We start from the raw sequence: 17,520 nt of genomic DNA, 5'->3' as shown, positions 1-17,520 counted from the left end.
ATCAGCAAAGTAGAATTTACATCTTTAATCTCCAAAATTAATATTTTAATAAACTATTTGCTGTAATTAAAATTACACTATTAAAAATTATAATTATTATCCCAATAATACTTATTTTATTAAAAAACCCTATGTCCATAGGAATAATACTTATTGTACAAACATTATTTATATGTATGTTAATAAATAAAATAATAATTACAACATGATTTATAATAATTACATTTTTAATAATAATTGGTGGATTAATGATTCTATTTATATATATAAGAAGAATTGCATCAAATGAAAAATTTAAATTAAATATAAATATAACATTAACAATAATTATTTTTATTATTATCAGTGACGAAATAATAAATGAAAACCAAGTAATAGATAAACTAGAATTATCAGAAAATAACCCAATAGAAAAAATTTCAATAATCAAATTATACAATGAAAAATCAATAATCATTACTATAATTATAGTAATATTTTTACTATTAACTATAATTTCCACAACAAAAATTGTCAAATTACACGAAGGACCTTTACGAAAAAAAACTTATGAATAAGCCAATACGAAAAAATAACCCAATTATTAAAATTATTAATTACTCATTAATTGATTTACCAGCCCCTTTAAATTTATCATCATGATGAAATTTTGGATCAATTTTAGGTTTATGCTTAACTATTCAACTAATTACAGGTATTTTATTATCAATACATTATACATCAAATATTGAAATAGCATTTAATAGAGTAAATCACATTACTCGAGATGTAAATTATGGTTGATTAATGCGAACAATCCATTCAAATGGTGCATCAATATTTTTTATCTGCATATATTTACATACAGGACGACGAGGTATATATTATGGATCATACAAGTTTATTAAGACATGAATAGTAGGAGTAATAATTATATTATTAACAATAGCTACAGCATTCTTAGGGTACGTTTTACCATGAGGTCAAATATCTTTTTGAGGAGCAACTGTTATTACAAATTTATTGTCAGCGCTCCCTTACATTGGAAGAATATTAGTTAACTGAATTTGAGGAGGATTCGCTGTAGATAATGCAACACTATCACGATTTTTTAGACTTCATTTTCTTTTACCATTTATTATTATAATAATAACAATTATTCATCTATTTTTTCTTCATATAACAGGTTCAAATAACCCAATTGGGATTAACTCAAACATTGACAAAATTCCATTTCACCCATATTTCTCAATTAAAGACTTAATAGGATTTTCAATTATCATCACTATACTTCTAATTTTAAATATAACTGAACCTTACATATTATCAGACCCAGATAATTTTACTCCTGCAAACCCTATGGTAACCCCAATTCACATTCAACCTGAATGATACTTCTTATTTGCATATGCAATTCTACGGTCAATTCCTAATAAATTAGGGGGGGTGATGGCATTGTTTTTATCAATTTTAATTTTAATAATTTTACCATTCTCCATAAAAATAAAATTTAAAGGAATTGAATTTTATCCAATTAATCAAATCAACTTTTGAATATTTTCTTCAACAGTAATTCTTCTAACATGAATTGGAGCACGGCCTGTAGAACTACCCTATACAGAAACAGGAATAATATTAACAGTTATATATTTTATTTACTTTATCAGAGATCCATTAATTTCAAAAATATGAGATAAAATTATTAAATAGTTATTTAGCTTATATAAAGTTTATATTTTGAAAATATAGGAAAGAGAAATTTAATAACTTTACAAAAAAAAATGATAAAAGACTAAAACCTTAATAAAAACAAAAAAAATAATAAAACTTAAAGAAATAGGAAGATAACACTTCCATGCTAAATATATAAGTTTATCATAACGAAACCGAGGAAAAGAACAACGAACTCAAATAAATAAAAAACAAAAAAAAATTAACTTAATAAAAAAAATAAATCTATAAAAATCACCCCCAAAAAAAATAATAACAGTTAAACTAGAAATAAAAATAATACTAGCATATTCAGAAATAAATAATAAAGCAAATCCGCCAGAACCATACTCAATATTAAATCCAGAAACTAATTCACTTTCCCCCTCAGAAAAATCAAATGGTGTACGATTTCTCTCAGCTAAACAACAAGAAAATCAGCATAAAAATATAGGAACTGAACAAAAAAAAAATCATCTACTAATCTGAAAAACAAAAAAATTAATAAAATTGTAACCATTAATTATTAAAAAAAAACATAATATAATTAAAGATAATGAAACCTCATAAGAAATAGCCTGTGAAATTCTACGAATACATCCTAACATAGAATAACTTCTATTTGAAGATCAGCCACAAATAATAAGACCATAAATTCTAAGTCTAGAACAACATAAAAAAAATAACATACCAAAAACAAAATCTAATACAATTTCAATAAAAAGGAAATAAACACCAAATAAATAAAGATTGAATCAAACTAAATAAAGGGCATAAATAATAAATTAATGAATTAGAATTAATTGGTCAAACCTGCTCCTTTAAAAAAAGCTTAATACCATCTCTAAAAGGTTGCAGTAAGCCCATAAAACCTACTTTATTTGGGCCTTTGCGAATCTGTATATAACTTAGAACCTTGCGTTCTAATAAAGTGAAAAAAACCGACAGAAACTATTACTAAAATAATTAAAATTAAAGATGTAATAAAAAAAATTACTAGATATGAATTAATCATTTTTATAAATTCTAAATTTATTGCACTAAAATCTGCCAATCTAGCATTATTTCAACACAATATAAATTGGATTTAATGGTCCTTTCGTACTAAAAAAATCTTAATATTTCTAGATAGAAACCAACCTGGCTTACACCGGTTTGAACTCAAATCATGTAAGAATTTAAAAGTCGAACAGACTTAGAAATGAAAAACCTGCCCCTCAATCTAATCTTAATTCAACATCGAGGTCGCAAACTTTAATATAGATAAGAACTCCTCATTAAAATAACGCTGTTATCCCTAAGGTAACTTAATCTTAAAATCATTATTGGATCTAAATTACATAAATTAAATGAATTAAAAAAATAAAGTCAAATTTATCTTCCGCCCCAGAAAAAAAATTAATAAAATTAAAAGATAAATTTACTAAAAAATACATAAAACTTATTAAAATTAAAGTTCTATAGGGTCTTATCGTCCCAAAAAAAAAATTAGGCTTTTTTACCTAAAAATCAAATTATAAAATTAAAAAAAATAAAATTAATCCCTCATCTATTCATTCATACCAGCCTTCAATTAAAAGACTAATTATTATGCTACCTTTGCACAGTCAGAATACTGCAGCCATTTAAATAATCATAGGGCAGAATTTACTTTTAAAATTTTACTAAAAGAAATGTTTTTGATAAACAGTTGAAAATTAAATATGTCGAGTTCATAAAATATAAATTAAAATTATACTAATTTAATCAGTATTTTAAATAAAATTTTATTCAATAAATAAACCTTATAAAAAAATAAATATAAAAAAATTAAATTTAAATAAATTAATATATTAAAAACTAAAAATGCATAATATTAAAGCTGTAAAATTGAATAAAAAAAAAATTTTAAATAAAAAACTTAGCTTATCCTAAGAAATTTAAGAAAAACAAATTTTAAATAAAAATCAACCATCAATCCTTAATTAAATTAATTTCTAAAGTAACCAGATATAAAAAGAACGATTAACTTTTAATTACCATTTTTAAATTATAAATAAATATAAAACATTAAAAAAATATAAAAATAAATATCTAATTTTCGGGAAAAAAATTATAAATAAAATATTAAATCAACCATGATACAAAAGGTACTAAAAATGAATTAAAAATAATAATAATAAAAACCTAATCAGTTAAAAATAAAAATTATTTTAATAATATTACTAAAAAAAAATAAAATAATATTATAATAAAAATAAATAAAAATAAGAAAATATTATCAGATAAAATTAATAAATTTTTGTATTAATGTAAATAATAAGCTTTAATATAAGCTACTATCTGACTTTCTAGCTTCACCTTCCGGTAAAACTACTTTGTTACGACTTATCCCATATTATTGAGAGTGACGGGCGATATGTACATAAATTAGAACAAAATTCAAAACGAATATTTATTCGAAATTACTACTAAATCCTTATTCAAAATAATTATAAAAATTATTATCCTAATAATTTATAATTAAAGTAACCCATGTTTACTTAAATAAAACTGCACCTTGACCTAATATAAATCTTTAAAAGTAAAAGAGAATAAATCTTAAAACACACTCCAAATTATAGAGATATACAAATTTAATTTAAGTATAAAAAATCGTGGTTTATCAATTAAAAAACAGGTTCCTCTAGTAAGATTAATTTACCGCCAAATTCTTCGAGTTTAAAAGAACATAACTAATACTATTCAGGAATAAAATTTAAATTTACAATAATAGGGTATCTAATCCTAGTTTAAAAAATAAATTTCGCATTACAAAAAAATAGAAATTAATTTAAATACAAATTCCACCTAAGCAAAAAAAAATTAAATTCAAATAAAATACTTAACCTAAAATATTAACTTGGATTAATTGTCTAACCGCGAATGCTGGCACAAATTTAACCAAACCTAATTAAATATCTAAATCAAAAATAAAATTAAAATTAATACTAATTACTGAATAAAAATTAATTTAATAGTTATTCATATAATCAATTTAACAAACTAATAAAAAAGAAAGAATCAAACTTTATTAAGGCAATAAAAGAAAATAGGAAATAAAAATAAATACAAGTTATAAAAATAAGACCAAGAAAAAAATTAATCAAATAATTAAGAAATTTATATTAATCCCAACTTAATATTAAATTTCATATAATTATTAAATATATCAACCTTCTTTCTAATAAGAGAAAGAAAGAAGGTTGAATTAACAATTATGACATACAGTAAGTAATAATGAATATTAATAGAATTAATCTATAGTATGAACTAATAAAACATTTTAGAATTAAATAAATGTTAAAATCAATTTAAAATTATGATTATAAGTGACAAAGCTAATAATTATATTCAATTAAATTTTAATTCAATATTGAATATTCCATATGCATAAATATGAGTAATATAGTTTAAATAATTAAGAAATTTATATTAATCCCAACTTAATATTAAATTTCATATAATTATTAAATATATCAACCTTCTTTCTAATAAGAGAAAGAAAGAAGGTTGAATTAACAATTATGACATACAGTAAGTAATAATGAATATTAATAGAATTAATCTATAGTATGAACTAATAAAACATTTTAGAATTAAATAAATGTTAAAATCAATTTAAAATTATGATTATAAGTGACAAAGCTAATAATTATATTCAATTAAATTTTAATTCAATATTGAATATTCCATATGCATAAATATGAGTAATATAGTTTAAATAATTAAGAAATTTATATTAATCCCAACTTAATATTAAATTTCATATAATTATTAAATATATCAACCTTCTTTCTAATAAGAGAAAGAAAGAAGGTTGAATTAACAATTATGACATACAGTAAGTAATAATGAATATTAATAGAATTAATCTATAGTATGAAACTAATAAAACATTTTAGAATTAAATAAATGTTAAAATCAATTTAAAATTATGATTATAAGTGACAAAGCTAATAATTATATTCAATTAAATTTTAATTCAATATTGAATATTCCATATGCATAAATATGAGTAATATAGTTTAAATAATTAAGAAATTTATATTAATCCCAACTTAATATTAAATTTCATATAATTATTAAATATATCAACCTTCTTTCTAATAAGAGAAAGAAAGAAGGTTGAATTAACAATTATGACATACAGTAAGTAATAATGAATATTAATAGAATTAATCTATAGTATGAACTAATAAAACATTTTAGAATTAAATAAATGTTAAAATCAATTTAAAATTATGATTATAAGTGACAAAGCTAATAATTATATTCAATTAAATTTTAATTCAATATTGAATATTCCATATGCATAAATATGAGTAATATAGTTTAAATAATTAAGAAATTTATATTAATCCCAACTTAATATTAAATTTCATATAATTATTAAATATATCAACCTTCTTTCTAATAAGAGAAAGAAAGAAGGTTGAATTAACAATTATGACATACAGTAAGTAATAATGAATATTAATAGAATTAATCTATAGTATGAACTAATAAAACATTTTAGAATTAAATAAATGTTAAAATCAATTTAAAATTATGATTATAAGTGACAAAGCTAATAATTATATTCAATTAAATTTTAATTCAATATTGAATATTCCATATGCATAAATATGAGTAATATAGTTTAAATAATTAAGAAATTTATATTAATCCCAACTTAATATTAAATTTCATATAATTATTAAATATATCAACCTTCTTTCTAATAAGAGAAAGAAAGAAGGTTGAATTAACAATTATGACATACAGTAAGTAATAATGAATATTAATAGAATTAATCTATAGTATGAACTAATAAAACATTTTAGAATTAAATAAATGTTAAAATCAATTTAAAATTATGATTATAAGTGACAAAGCTAATAATTATATTCAATTAAATTTTAATTCAATATTGAATATTCCATATGCATAAATATGAGTAATATAGTTTAAATAATTAAGAAATTTATATTAATCCCAACTTAATATTAAATTTCAATATTATTAATGTTGGATAATAAGTGCGATAATATTGGAATGAAGTGTTCTACAAAAAAGGTCTAGTGACTTTTTACTCTACCTCGATTGGTTTGGGCCGCAAAACGCGATTAAGTGAATTTTTTTAGAACAGCCCAGTGCAGTCTTTTGTCCTAAGCGCTGTACTGCCTAAATTATAGGTCGTAGCTTAAATCTGATGGCATAATCGAAAGAGAAAATTAAATTTTCGACAAGAAAGGTCCAGTCACTTTTTCTCGTATCTCTAACGGTTAACCCGTAAAAACGCCATTAAAGTCAAAACTTTGATTAAAACTTCCGAATTCCGCTTATCCCCGAATTTGGCCAACACCCGAAATTTTCAATGGGATTTAGTAAATGGCGTGATCTACAAAAAAGGTCATGTAACTTTTTTCCCTACCCTCAATGGTTTGGGCGCACAGCGCGTTTAAAAGTATTCATTTTCTAAGTTTTACGTGAGAATTTGTATTCTGGGTTTTATTGCGGCCAAACTATTATTTGTAGCCCACAATAAAAATTTTATTTTATTAGTAATTAATGCGATCTACAAAAAAGGTCCAGTGAAATTTTGCTCTATCTCCATTGGTTCGGCTTATAAATGTAAATATTTCGTAATTTCTTTTTAATAACTTTGTTTCTAGAGTCGATAGCGGCGAAACGGTTAGTTCTAGCTTAAATGTAAAAGTTTTTATGACTAAAAATTGATGGGATCTACAAAAAAGGTAATATAACTTTTTGATGTATGTCTTTTAATAAGCCAGAAAACGCTATAAATAGCTAAATATTTGTCGTAGATTGGCAATTTTTGGAGTTCTTAAATTATTATGTGACTAATATTTGTGTAATTCATTCCAGATTCAGTTTGCACTTGCTTTGCCACGTTAACGAGTGAATAACACTCCATATTGGAAACTGGCTGAGGGTTAGCTAAGCGTCAGTAGTAGATAGGGACAGAGTGAATTTGTATTATGTTCACAGACACAACACCCTCTAAAATAGGTCCAAGTGTGTCATTAACCCCCGGTAACATTAACCCCCCCCGCGCAATTTCCTGTTATGACCAAATAACCAACTGAGTAAATTAAACCCCCTGATGTATTACTCCCCGGTAGCATTAACCCCCCCCCCACCAGGGAATTTCCTGGCATGACCTCATGTCCGAATTTTACCAATCACCAAATCTCTTAACCCCCCCCTGGGAAGTTCCTGGTATGACCAGATAACCCCCTGACGTCTTATCCCCAGGTAACGTTAACCCCCTCCCTGCGAATTTTCCTGGCATGACATCATGTCCGAATTTTACCTATCACCAAATCAATCATATCCCCGAATTTAAGGCACCTACTTTGGGGGCCTGGGGGCGTAGCCCCAGCGAGCCGAAGGCGAGTCCTATATATATACAGCCGCATGTGTAACTCACTCACTCACTGACATATAATCATACTAATTCTAACATAGTTCCAGAAGTGCTGGAAACGTGAAATTTTGCACGCACGTCGCAAGTATCTTCAAACCACCGGGAAAAGTCTGAAAACCGGATTTTTTTACTTTTGAACCCCTCAAAAAAAATTCCCGAATGGACCCATGTTTTGCCCTTGCAGGCTTCCCTTTGAAGCCCGATAGCGGGTGAACCGTTTGAGCTAGCTTCAATCTGACGGAAAATTCATGGTCAGGAATGAAGTGATCTACAAAAAAGGTCAGTGACTTTTTGCTATATCTCCATCGGTTTGGCCGCAAAAACGAGATTGGATTAAAATATTTAGAAATTTTCGCCCAAAAATTTTCCTTTCGGGCTCGATAGCGGCTAAACGGTTCGTCGTAGCTCAAAACAAATTTTCAATGGGATTTAGCAAATTGCGTGATCTACAAAAAAGGGTAAATAACATTTTGCCCTATCATCAACGGTTTGGCCGCATTACGCGTTTTAAAGTATAGATTTTTTTAGTTTTACGTGAAATATTGTTTTCTGGGCTCTATTTCAGACAAAATCTTAGTTCTAGGCGAGAATAAAAATTTGATTTTAATACAAAATAATGCGATTTACACAAATTTTTCAGTGACTTTTTACTCTATCTTCCATGGTTTAGCCGTAAAACGTGATTATGTCGAAAATTTCACTTAAAAACTTACATTTCGGGCTCGATAGTGGCCGAACCGTTGGCCGTAGTCTAAATGTAAAACTTTTTATAACTAGCTATTGATAAAATCAACAAAAAAGGTCCAGTAGCTTTCTGTCGTTTATCTTTCCGTAAGCCTGGTAAATGCTCTAAAAGGCAAATTCTTTGTCGTCAATTTTAGGGGTTTTAAATCTTGCAACTATAATTAGTGCGATTCGTGGCTGGTTCCAGATTGACCTTGTATTACTACGTTACCGAGTGACTAAAACCCCCCTCCACGTCGGGAGTTGGCTGAGCGTTAGTGAAGCTTCAATAGTAGATAGGGACAGAGTGTTTTTTTATTATGTTCACAGACACAACACCCTCAAAAAATAGGCCGAACTGTGTAATTAACCCCCGGTAACACCCCCTCCCGGGGATTTCCTGGTATGACCAGATAACCTCCTGAATAAATTAAACCCCTGATGTGTTAACCCCCCCCCCAGGGAATTTCCTGGCTTGACTAGATAATCTCCTGATGATATTAAACCAACTGTTCAACTTAAAATACTGCCTTAAGGTCGGTTTTTTATTATGTTTGTACTAAACACTTCACGATAGCTGACCAGTGCAGACTTTTCTCCCGAGCTCATTCCTGGCTAAACCAAAGGTCGCAGCTAAAATCTGACGACGGAATCGAAAGATAAAATTAAATTTACGACAAGAAAGGTCCAGTCACTTTTTCACGTATCTCTAACGGTTAAGCCGCAAAACGCCCTCAAAGTCATAAGTTTGGGTAAATCCGGAAAATTAAACTATGGTTATACATACGTCCTCTGACTTTGGTTAAAACCAAATTCTTCTTGTCTCCAAATTTCACGAACAACATAACTTTAAACTCTTCTACCACATCAATTGATTAATATTATACACCACACATCTTTTGGCTGATCGTTAGCGAAGCATTACGATCCGTAAGATTCTCGAGAACGGATACATAAAATTTGGAAACTTTACGTCTGAATTTAACCAATCACAGAACTACGCTTATCCCCGAATTTAGCCAACACCCAAATGGGGGCCTGGGGGCGTAGCCCCCAGCGAGCCGAAGGCGAGTCTAAATACTTATACAGCCGCATGTGTAACTGACTGACTGATATATAGATACAAATTCTAACATAGTTCTAGAAGTGCTGGAAACTTGAAATTTGGCACGCAGGTACCTTTCACAATATGACCCGGAGGAAAAGTCTGAAAACGGGACTTTTTTTACTTTTAAAGCCCTCAAAAAAATTCTTAAAAAATCGCGCATTCTTTACCCCTGCAGGCATTTCTTGTAAGCCTGATAGCGGGTGAACCGTTGGAGCTAGCTTCGATCTGACGGAAAATCGTTTAGTCAGGAATGAAGTGAACTACAAAAAAGGTCTAGTGACTTTTTTTCCTATCTCGTGTGGTTAAGCCGACAAAACGCGGGAATGTTTGACATTCCAGAGATTTTTTTGCTTAAAATAAAGTTTCGAGCCTGATAGTGGCCGAACCGTAGGTCGTAGCTCAAATCTGATTGACCCATCAAATTAGCAAATTGCGCGATCTACAGAAAAGGTCCAGTGACTTTTTGCTCTACATCCAGTGGTTCGGCCGAAAAAACGTGATTATGTGCAATTTTTTTGTAATTTTTACGCGAAACTTTTGTTTTCGGGCTTGATAGCGGCGAAACCATTGGTCTGAGGTCGAAATAAGACGAACGTTGGAGTTAGGAAATGAGGTGATCTACAAAAATGTCCCAGTAACTCTTTACTCTATCTCCATTGGTTTGGCCGCAAAACGTGATTTAGTGAAAGTATTTGGAAATTTTCGCCTAAAAATTCACCTTTCGGGATCGATAGCGGCTAAACTGTTGGTCGTAGCTCAAAACAAATATTGAAAAGGATTTATGAAATTGCGTGATCTACAAATAATGTTCAGTAACATTTTGCCCTATCCTCAACGGTTTGGCCGCATAACGCGTTTTAAAGTGTTGATTTTTTAAGTTTTACGTGATATTTTTAAACTGCCAGTGCAGTCTTTTGTCCTAAGCTCTGTACTGCCTAAATTATAGGTCGTAGCTTAAATCTGATGGCATAATCGAAAGAGAAAATTAAATTTTCGACAAGAAATGTGCAGTCACTTTTTCTCGTATCTCTAACGGTTAAGCCACAAAAGGCCTTTGAAGTCAAAACTTTAAATTAATCTGGAAAATTCGATAAAATGGGTCAACTTTTAACTCCCAAATCCCTAATCTTAAGCTCGGACATAACCTTTCCCCGAATACCGCTTATCCCCGAAATTTTAGGGCACTTACTTTGGGGGCCTGGGGGCGTAGCCCCCAGCGAGCCGAAGGCGAGTCCCATATATATACAGCCGCATATGTAACTGACTGACTGACTCACTGATAGGGTATACAAATTCTAACCCACTTCTAGAAGTGCTGGAAACACCGAATTTTGCACACACCTAGCTGGAGTCTTCAAACCACCGGGAAAAGTCTGAAAACCGGAATTTTTTAATTTTGAACCCCTCAAAAAAATTCGCGAAGTGACCCCTTTTTGCCCTTGCAGGCTTTTCTTTAAAACCCGATAGCGGGCGAACCGTTGGAGCTAGCTTCGATCTGACGAAAAATTCATAATCAGGAATGAAGTGAACTACAAAAAAGGTCCAGTGACTTTTTGCTATATCTCCATCGGTTTGGCCGCAAAACGAGATTGGATTAAAATATTTAGAAATTTTCGCCCAAAAATTTACCTTTCGGGCTCGATAGCGGCTAAACGGTTGGTCGTAGCTCAAAACAAATTTTCAACAGGATTTAGCAAATTGCGTGATCTACAAAAAAGATTAAATAACATTTTGCCCTATCATCAACGGTTTGGCCGCATTACGCGTTTTAAAGTATCGATTTTTTTAGTTTTACGTGAAATATTGTTTTCTGGGTTTTATTCCGGCCAAACTACTTATTGTATCACAGAATAAAAATTCGATTTTATTACTAATTAATGCGATCTACAAAAATGGTCCAGTGACATTTTGCTCTATCTCCATTGGTTCGGCTAATAAATGTAAATATTTCGTAATTTCTTTTTAATAACTTTGTTTCTAGAGTCGATAGCGGCCAAACGGTTAGTTCTACCTTAAATCTAAAAACTTTTATGGCTATAAATTGCTATATAGGGATCTACAAAAAAAGGTAATGTAACTATTTGTTGTATGTCCTTTAATAAGCCAGAAAAAACGCTATAAATAGCTAAATATTTGTCGTAGATTGGCAATTTTTGGAGTTTTTAAATTATTATGTGACTAATATTTGTGTAATTCATTCCAGATTCAGTTTGCACTTGCTTTGCTACGTTAACGAGTGAATACAACTCCACATTAGAAACTGGCTGAGCGTTAGTTAAGCGTCAATAGTAGATAGGGACAGAGAAAGATTTTTATTATGTTCACAGCCACAACAAACTCTAAAATAGGCCCAAGTGTGTCATTAACCCCCGGTAATATTAACCCCCCCCCGGGGATTTCCTGGTATGACCTGATAACCTCCTGAGTACATTCAACCCCCTGATGTGTTAACCCCCTGGTAACATTAAACCCCTCCAGGGAATTTCCTGGCATGACCTCATGTCCGAATTTGACCAGTCACCAAATCTCTTAACCCCCCCTGGGAAGTTCCTGGTATGACCAGATAACCCCCGGAGTCTTATTCCCCGGTAACGTTAACCCCCCCTGGGAATTTGTTCAAATGACCAGACAATATCCTGACGAATTTAAACCCCCTGATGTCTAACTCCCTTAACATTAATCACCCCCCCCCCGGGAATTTCTCGCCTTGACTAGATAGTCTCCTGGTGACATTAAACCCCCTGTTCCACTTAAAATACTGCCTTAAGGTCGGTTTTTATTATGTTTATACTAAACAATTCAAGATAGCTGACCCGTGCAGACTTTTCTCCCGAGCTCATTCCTGGCTAAACCATAGGTCGTAGATCAAATCTGAGGGCACAATCGAAAGAGAAAATTAAATTTTCGACAAGAAATGTGCAGTCACTTTTTCTCGTATCTCTAACGGTTAAGCCACAAAAGGCCTTTGAAGTCAAAACTTTAAATTAATCTGGAAAATTCGATAAAATGGGTCAACTTTTAACTCCCAAATCCCTAATCTTAAGCTCGGACATAACCTTTCCCCCGAATACCGCTTATCCCCGAATTTTAGGGCACTTACTTTGGGGGCCTGGGGGCGTAGCCCCCAGCGAGCCGAAGGCGAGTCCCATATATTATACAGCCGCATATGTAACTGACTGACTGACTCACTGATAGGGTATACAAATTCTAACCCACTTCTAGAAGTGCTGGAAACACCGAATTTTGCACACACCTAGCTGGAGTCTTCAAACCACCGGGAAAAGTCTGAAAACCGGAATTTTTTAATTTTGAACCCCTCAAAAAAATTCGCGAAGTGACCCCTTTTTGCCCTTGCAGGCTTTTCTTTAAAACCCGATAGCGGGCGAACCGTTGGAGCTAGCTTCGATCTGACGAAAAATTCATAATCAGGAATGAAGTGAACTACAAAAAAGGTCCAGTGACTTTTTGCTATATCTCCATCGGTTTGGCCGCCAAAACGAGATTGGATTAAAATATTTAGAAATTTTCGCCCAAAAATTTACCTTTCGGGCTCGATAGCGGCTAAACGGTTGGTCGTAGCTCAAAACAAATTTTCAACAGGATTTAGCAAATTGCGTGATCTACAAAAAAGATTAAATAACATTTTGCCCTATCATCAACGGTTTGGCCGCATTACGCGTTTTAAAGTATCGATTTTTTTAGTTTTACGTGAAATATTGTTTTCTGGGTTTTATTCCGGCCAAACTACTTATTGTATCACAGAATAAAAATTCGATTTTATTACTAATTAATGCGATCTACAAAAATGGTCCAGTGACATTTTGCTCTATCTCCATTGGTTCGGCTAATAAATGTAAATATTTCGTAATTTCTTTTTAATAACTTTGTTTCTAGAGTCGATAGCGGCCAAACGGTTAGTTCTACCTTAAATCTAAAAACTTTTATGGCTATAAATTGATGGGATCTACAAAAAAGGTAATGTAACTATTTGTTGTATGTCCTTTAATAAGCCAGAAAAACGCTATAAATAGCTAAATATTTGTCGTAGATTGGCAATTTTTGGAGTTTTTAAATTATTATGTGACTAATATTTGTGTAATTCATTCCAGATTCAGTTTGCACTTGCTTTGCTACGTTAACGAGTGAATACAACTCCACATTAGAAACTGGCTGAGCGTTAGTTAAGCGTCAATAGTAGATAGGGACAGAGAAAAGATTTTATTATGTTCACAGCCACAACAAACTCTAAAATAGGCCCAAGTGTGTCATTAACCCCCGGTAATATTAACCCCCCCCCGGGGATTTCCTGGTATGACCTGATAACCTCCTGAGTACATTCAACCCCCTGATGTGTTAACCCCCCTGGTAACATTAAACCCCTCCAGGGAATTTCCTGGCATGACCTCATGTCCGAATTTGACCAGTCACCAAATCTCTTAACCCCCCTGGGAAGTTCCTGGTATGACCAGATAACCCCCCGGAGTCTTATTCCCCGGTAACGTTAACCCCCCTGGGAATTTGTTCAAATGACCAGACAATATCCTGACGAATTTAAACCCCCTGATGTCTAACTCCCTTAACATTAATCACCCCCCCCCGGGAATTTCTCGCCTTGACTAGATAGTCTCCTGGTGACATTAAACCCCCTGTTCCACTTAAAATACTGCCTTAAGGTCGGTTTTTATTATGTTTATACTAAACAATTCAAGATAGCTGACCCGTGCAGACTTTTCTCCCGAGCTCATTCCTGGCTAAACCATAGGTCGTAGATCAAATCTGAGGGCACAATCGAAAAACAGAATTAAATTTCCGACAAGAAAGGTCCAGTCACTTTTTCACGTATCTCTAACGGTTAAGCCGCAAAACGCCCTCAAAGTCAAAAGTTTGGGTAAATCCGGAAAATTAAACTATGGTATACATACGTCCTCTGACTTTGGTTAAAATCAAATTCTTCTTGTCTCCAAATTTCACGAACACATAACTTAACTCTTCTACCACATCAATTGATTAATATTATACACCACACATCTTTTGGCTGAGCGTTAGCGAAGCATTACGACCCGTAAGATTCTCGAGAACGGATACATAAAATTTGGAAACTTCACGTCTGAATTTAACCAATCACCGAACTACGCTTATCCCCGAATTTAGCCAACACCCAAATGGGGGCCTGGGGGCGTAGCCCCCAGCGAGCCGAAGGCGAGTCCTATATATATACAGCCGCATGTGTAACTCACTCACTCACTGACATATAATCATACTAATTCTAACATAGTTCCAGAAGTGCTGGAAACGTGAAATTTTGCACGCACGTCGCAAGTATCTTCAAACCACCGGGAAAAGTCTGAAAACCGGATTTTTTTTACTTTTGAACCCCTCAAAAAAATTCCCGAATGGACCCATGTTTTGCCCTTGCAGGCTTCCCTTTGAAGCCCGATAGCGGGTGAACCGTTTGAGCTAGCTTCAATCTGACGGAAAATTCATGGTCAGGAATGAAGTGATCTACAAAAAAGGTCCAGTGACTTTTTGCTATATCTCCATCGGTTTGGCCGCAAAACGAGATTGGATTAAAATATTTAGAAATTTTCGCCCAAAAATTTTCCTTTCGGGCTCGATAGCGGCTAAACGGTTCGTCGTAGCTCAAAACAAATTTTCAATGGGATTTAGCAAATTGCGTGATCTACAAAAAAGGGTAAATAACATTTTGCCCTATCATCAACGGTTTGGCCGCATTACGCGTTTTAAAGTATAGATTTTTTTAGTTTTACGTGAAATATTGTTTTCTGGGCTCTATTTCAGACAAAATCTTAGTTCTAGGCGAGAATAAAAATTTGATTTTAATACAAAATAATGCGATTTACACAAATTTTTCAGTGACTTTTTACTCTATCTTCCATGGTTTAGCCGTAAAACGTGATTATGTCGAAAATTTCACTTAAAAACTTACATTTCGGGCTCGATAGTGGCCGAACCGTTGGCCGTAGCCTAAATGTAAAACTTTTTATAACTAGCTATTGATAAAATCAACAAAAAAGGTCCAGTAGCTTTCTGTCGTTTATCTTTCCGTAAGCCTGGTAAATGCTCTAAAAGGCAAATTCTTTGTCGTCAATTTTAGGGGTTTTAAATCTTGCAACTATAATTAGTGCGATTCGTGCTGGTTCCAGATTGACCTTGTATTACTACGTTACCGAGTGACTAAAACCCCCCTCCACGTCGGGAGTTGGCTGAGCGTTAGTGAAGCTTCAATAGTAGATAGGGACAGAGTGTTTTTTATTATGTTCACAGACACAACACCCTCAAAAAATAGGCCGAACTGTGTAATTAACCCCCGGTAACATTAACCCCCCCCCCGGGGGATTTCCTGGTATGACCAGATAACCTCCTGAATAAATTAAACCCCCTGATGTGTTAACCCCCCCCCCCCCCAGGGAATTTCCTGGCTTGACTAGATAATCTCCTGATGATATTAAACCAACTGTTCAACTTAAAATACTGCCTTAAGGTCGGTTTTTATTATGTTTGTACTAAACACTTCACGATAGCTGACCAGTGCAGACTTTTCTCCCGAGCTCATTCCTGGCTAAACCAAAGGTCGCAGCTAAAATCTGACGACGGAATCGAAAGATAAAATTAAATTTACGACAAGAAAGGTCCAGTCACTTTTTCACGTATCTCTAACGGTTAAGCCGCAAAACGCCCTCAAAGTCATAAGTTTGGGTAAATCCGGAAAATTAAACTATGGTATACATACGTCCTCTGACTTTGGTTAAAACCAAATTCTTCTTGTCTCCAAATTTCACGAACACATAACTTAACTCTTCTACCACATCAATTGATTAATATTATACACCACACATCTTTTGGCTGATCGTTAGCGAAGCATTACGATCCGTAAGATTCTCGAGAACGGATACATAAAATTTGGAAACTTTACGTCTGAATTTAACCAATCACAGAACTACGCTTATCCCCGAATTTAGCCAACACCCAAATGGGGGCCTGGGGGCGTAGCCCCCAGCGAGCCGAAGGCGAGTCTAATATACTATACAGCCGCATGTGTAACTCACTCACTGATGGATGTATACAAATTCTAACCTACTTCTAGAAGTGCTAGAAACTTGAAATTTGGCACGCAGGTACCTTTTGCCGTGTAACCAACAGGAAAAGTCTGAAAACCGGGAATTTTGAGTTTTAAGCCCCTCAAAAAAATTCCCCAAAAAACACGCATTTTTTACCCTTGCAGGCTTTTTTTGTAAGCCCGATAGCGGGCGAACCGTTGAAGCTAGCTCGGATCTGACGAAAAATTCATGGTCAGGAATGAAGTGAACTACAAAAAAGGTCCAGTGATTTTTTGCTGTATCTTCCATGGTTAAGCGACAAAACGCTCGAATATTTGACATTCCAGAGATTTTTTCGGTAAAAATAATGTTTCGAGCCTGATAGCGGCCGAACCGTTGGTCGTAGCTCAAATCTGATTGACCCATCAAATTAGCAAATCGCGCGATCTACAGAAAAGGTCAAGTGACTTTTTGCCCTATCTCCATTGGTT

The 17,520-nt window shown here is 32.4% G+C and overlaps 1 pseudogene across 1 annotated transcript; it reads left to right on the top strand.

Moving 5' to 3' along the window:
• The first annotated feature begins 70 nt into the window (after positions 1-70).
• LOC124361816 lies at positions 71-3,073 on the top strand (annotated as a pseudogene). The gene has a single exon (XR_006922396.1). The product of XR_006922396.1 is annotated as a cytochrome b-like (transcript).
• Positions 3,074-17,520: the final 14,447 nt, after the last annotated feature.

This window comes from Homalodisca vitripennis, chromosome 5 (genome assembly GCF_021130785.1).
Source record: "Homalodisca vitripennis isolate AUS2020 chromosome 5, UT_GWSS_2.1, whole genome shotgun sequence".
Taxonomy (NCBI): domain Eukaryota; kingdom Metazoa; phylum Arthropoda; class Insecta; order Hemiptera; family Cicadellidae; genus Homalodisca; species Homalodisca vitripennis.
This window is presented reverse-complemented; position numbering and strand designations above follow the sequence as displayed.